Genomic DNA, 5,419 nt, shown 5'->3' with positions numbered 1-5,419 from the left:
AATCCATCGAAAAATAGAGGATCTTCGGATGTTGATTCACCTGGGAATAATGATCAATAGTTCAGTAATAAAAGTTTTCAAAGCTTTTAGATATGACAACGATGGCCATAACAAAGACAAAAGTGATGCTAGCAGCAAATTAGGTAATCGGTGGCTCCGATACTATATTAGAATATTTGCAGAAGAAGAGAAAAATAGAAAAAAGAGAGAGAGAAAATTGATTTTATTTCTCTGTTCCGTCAAATTCTATACATCTCAAGAGTTATATATATACTCGTGTACAGATTCTATATAAGAAAAATAATATAGGCAGATACAAGATTATGTTAACAAAGAAAAATAATACTTATTGATATAAGTTATTATGCGATTCCTAAAACTACTCTAACAAGATCATGCCGACAAGGAAAAATAATATGGGCTGGTACAAGTTGTTACGTGATTTCTAAAATTATATAGGTTTAAGACTTGGTTTAGAAAATAATAGTTTAGAAGGTGATAGAGGAAAAGGTGGGGAGTAAAATTTATTCAAGCATTGTCTCAAAGAAAGATAGGGCCTTGGATTCAAAGTGCCTGTCTGATCATTGTATGGGTGTTATCATAATGGGCTTTATGCTTAGCCTACAATCCATGGATGCGGGTTAAATCTTTCGAGAAAGTGATTGATCCTTTTGCGTCGTTCATTGGATTGCTCTCATCATTATTGCATTGCTTTTGAAGTGACCATTGCATGATCCTATAGTATATCCATGCACGAAGAAAGGTGAATCCTTGTTTCTCGCCAAAAGTACACCCCCTGTTCTCCATCCATAGCCTAGACTAATACTTGAGGCTATCTTGTCTCAAAATGTGCCTTCCATTCATGGGGCAGATAGCTTTTGTCCCAGTCAGTCTCCTCTTGTGATTTAGATAAAGCACAATAGTCATGCGCACATGTAGATAGTGCAGAAGCTAATTTCTAGAAGAAATTGGAGCAAAGAAAATATGAAGTGGAGTTATTGAACCTTGTCAAAGTTTGAAATCATAAGGACATTTTGTTTCTGGCAGCAATCACAAGAAAATGGTTACTTTAAGCTTTCTCCAAGTGCACGTTTAACCTCCAAATTAAGAAACGTTTTGGTTTCCGACATAGTGCCATCATAATAGTTTGCTAGGATAAGGATGCTGTTATGATCCGTGGTGCACCGTTTCCAAGCAAAATTTAGATAATAATACATTCTCTTATTATGGACTCCACCAAACTGTTGATTATTGTTATAGTGGTTATAATTGTTATTATTCCTCCCAAATGTATGATCTCAATTTTAATCTATAATATTCTTTAATAAAATAGTAGAAGTCTCAGGTTGCACCCCTGGAAATGACTAAAACATCCTCAATTAATTTGAACAAAACATTTAAAAAGTGATAAAAATAGGTGATAATGTGAAATCGACCTTTGTTTCTGTCACTCTTATTTCATTGGTTATATTGTGGACTTTCAACCCAAATCAAGACTCTTAATACATTCAAACATTTATTCAATTAAAGGAGTAATCAAAGACTTCTATTACAAATTTTGCTAACTGTTACTCTCCTCCAAGTTGAGTTTAAATCTCTTTTATTTCCCTTCCCACATGGACCCTTAATTTGATTACTAATTTTGCTAATTGATCCCCCTACCCCACCGGGCATTACTAAGTTTCTTATTCCCTATGTGATATATAGAACATCCAACTCAACAATCCACAACATGTATTAGATATTTATAATCTGTATATCAAATGTTTGTTAGATGAACAATTTCCACAAATAGATCAAAAAACACAGCTGCATGCTAAATATCTAAATCATCTAAATTTTGTTTTATGAGGACCTGTGTGGACACACGCGCACACACACACACATATATATATATAGTCTGTTATTGGTTATATGCTAGAAAGATCTTGGATGCTATATGCAATCAAAATATCTAAAAGGTACCTTCTAGCTAGTTTTTTGGATAAGGTCATGTGAGATACTGGGTCGGCAGCCCCAGCCAACTTCAGCCCAACGCCCCTTTTGGAAGGGGCAGAGCAGGGGATCGCAATCACGATCCCCTCTGACTTCTCCGGACACAAGGACGCCGCGGGCACTCCGCGGCTACTCCGAGGTTGTTTCGCATCCACCCCGCGGCCGTACGAGCGGCCACTGATTTCGCCCCATCACTGCGATTCCCGCGGCGGAAAACCATTGGAATTGGGCGATAAAACCCCCCTTTCTTCCTTATGAGATCACCTGTGAGCCCTCCTCTGTCTCCTCCTCTTCCTCTCCTCCCTTCTACTCCTTCCTTTGCTTCTACTTCCCAAGTCGCCGGTGAGCCGCCTCGGCCAACCACCACCACCACCCGAGCCTCCCCCGTTTCGAGATCTCCTTCCTCTTTGGAAAGTGCCATCGCTGCCGCCGCTTGACACCGGACCGAGCCTCCCTCGGCCAAGATCCGCCATCTCCGTCGACCGCCGGTGAGCTTCCCTCCTCTTTTGCCCTTGATTCCATGCCAAATAGCATGCTTTCCCTCTCTGTTTTGGCCCCAAACCGAGATCACTCTCGGTCTCTTCTTCCCTGTCAGCCACCGCAACGGCCATCGGCCGCCATGGCAGTCTACTGGCCGTCGACTGAAGGGTGGCCTCTGGCCACCCCGCCGCCCCCTTCCTCTTCCGCTCTCCCTCTCGGTTTTCCCCCGCCGTGGGGGGGGGGGGGGGAGGAAGAAGGCCCCTACGGGCCGAACAGGGCCAAGCATGGGCCCTATTCATCGTGGGCCCGACCTGGGCCCGGTTCACTGTGGGCCCAACTTGGGCCCAGTTAAAAAAAAGAGAGAAGAAAATCCGAAACTTAAAATCCGAAACCCAGAACCCGAAATCCGAAACCAAAACCCGAAACCCGAAACCCAAAATCCGAAACCCGAAACCCAGAACCCGAAATCCGAAATCCAGTCCAGTCCGGTTGGGCCCAGTGGGTAGTACCCTTATGGGCCCAACTTAGGCCCAGTTCATATCCGAACCCGGAACCCGAAATCTGGAACACGAAACCCGAAATCCAATAGTATTATTTTTAATTTTCGCTTAGCTCTGAAATTAACAAAGAAATTAATTAAACATGTGTATCTGACATGTTTGCCTGAAGTGGGATTTAAAGCAAAAGGAGGTAAGTAACTTAATACTTCAAGTGTGATTTATAAATTATTTGATAAACTGATTAAGTTTTGACATATGTTTTGTATTCAGTAAATTGGGTCAGGCATGTTAAATTTTATTTGAAAATCATGTTATATGCTCTGAAATCCGTGAAATATGACTGGATAATTTATGAAATCTATTTTTATATATATGCATTCTCAGCATGGCTATGATCTGTTCTGGCCCCGCCAATGGGGATTATACGTTGGACCTGTCGACTTGTAATCTGTGAGGAACCGATTTCGACACCGCACCACCGGTGATTAGAATAGTCGTTTCTGGACACCGTTGCCACCGGTGACTAACAATAGTGGTTTCTGGCACTCTGTGCAACCCATGCTACTGGGTTACGTGGCCGTAGCCTATCATGTTGAGATTCTGGTATCAGAGTTTTTGGAAAAATGATAATAAGTTTTGAAAATAGTAAAACAAAGTTATTTATGATTTATTTCAGTCATTATCCTGTATTTTGATCTGATATGCTCTGACCCCACTTTGGGGTATTTTTTTGTTTACTGGGCTAGTGTAGCTCATTATTTTATTTTCTCTGTTTTTCAGATCCAGAGACTTGATCGCATGGGATTGGGGAGTGCGTTAGATTTTCGACGATTCCTTCAGTTTTTGGTCCTTTAGTTAGATTAGCTTGGACATTTGAATTATGTTAGCAAATGCTATTTTGAAATTTTGTAAGACTGCTTTTGAATGACTTTAATTATTTATGTCAATTTTAAGTATCTGTGATTTACCCTCAAATAAGTTTGAACATCTGTATTTGCTCCGATATGTTTCGATGCCTTGCACGCCTGTGTGGCCCGCTGTGCGGGCGTGCGGCGTCTGCCGCGCCTCGGGCTCGGGGCGTGACAGGTCATGAATCAATATAAATGGTTGATGAATGATATTGATTGTTAACTTGGTTGTTCCATTATTATTTTTTATTTGGACAGAGCCACAATCAAATTTGTAGGGACTTGGCATATTTCATATGATCAATAGTCATTATTTGACATCCATGGATGAAAACAATCAAGTTCTTGGGTGGCACGCACTTATACAATTAGAAATTTAAAATGACCTTTTTTTTGTGAGGGTTGTTCATTAGTTGCAATTGTTCTTGTGAATTTATTCAGCATAAGATGCATGAGATCTTATTGTATATGATATACATCAATGATACAAGCGAAACCAATACTGAGCGATGATGGCTATAATCCAATCCATTAACAAAATTTTTTTCTGTTTGGTGACTAAAAAAATGTTTGATGTATACTATATAAATATTCGAAGCGAGAGCTCCAATGACACAGAGTGGTAGCTCCAAATATAACAATAAGATATTTCAAGCAGAATAGCATTTAATATAAATCTGCCAAAGGCACCCATTTTTCATACATCCGAATATTGTTTAGATTTTTAATTTAAATAAATTAATAAATCTATATTTATTTTCATTATCCTACTCTAAAAGCAATGCCAAGATTTCTAGAGTAGAATAATTTCCCCATAATGCAAATAGTACTCTATTCTTATGACCCGACTCAGATTAAAACTCTAATACACACATGACTTGTTTTAAGTTTGGGTTCAAATATTTGACCTACGGCTGATCCAAACTGAAAAATCCTTTATCCAAATCCAGCCCAAGAAGTACCAAATCAGGTTGGATTTTTTGCTTGGAATCAAATTTTGCCACTCCTAATTAGGAATTCCATGGCCAGCTATGACTAGGTTCTTCAAGACACAAATATGACACCAAACCAAGATCTGTCAACGAACGGGCTAGGCATAGACCCAAAATCGTAACCATCAAAAATATTTAGATGATTTGGTTTTTAGGTTTTTATTATAATATAGATTAATTATTCAAAATATAATTTTGACACCCAATGCAATAAATACGGGCTACAATACGGCATTGCAATGGTTAACCATTCAATTTATTTAATTTATTTCAATTTATTATGAATCGAGCTAGATTATCTATTTAATAAAATGGCTAGAATTGGATATAAATTTTTGACTGATTTAATTAATAAGTTGGATCTAGACATAAGCCATAACATACCGGACCAGATATACCTCTATAATCTGAACTTGTACTCAACCCGATAATCCAGTGGGCAGAAAAACATGAACCCGAGCTGGTCCGGATCTGGGTTTACTGAAACCCGGCGAGTCTGCATTCCTACGTTCAACGGACCCACCGGGTAGGGATTTGAGGACTA

Source organism: Phoenix dactylifera, chromosome 7 (assembly GCF_051530095.1).
Source record: "Phoenix dactylifera cultivar Ajwa chromosome 7, Ajwa_hap1_PhDact_Kaust_v1.1, whole genome shotgun sequence".
NCBI lineage: Eukaryota > Viridiplantae > Streptophyta > Magnoliopsida > Arecales > Arecaceae > Phoenix > Phoenix dactylifera.
The sequence above is the reverse complement of the archived record's forward strand: the minus strand, read 5'-3'. Positions refer to the sequence as shown.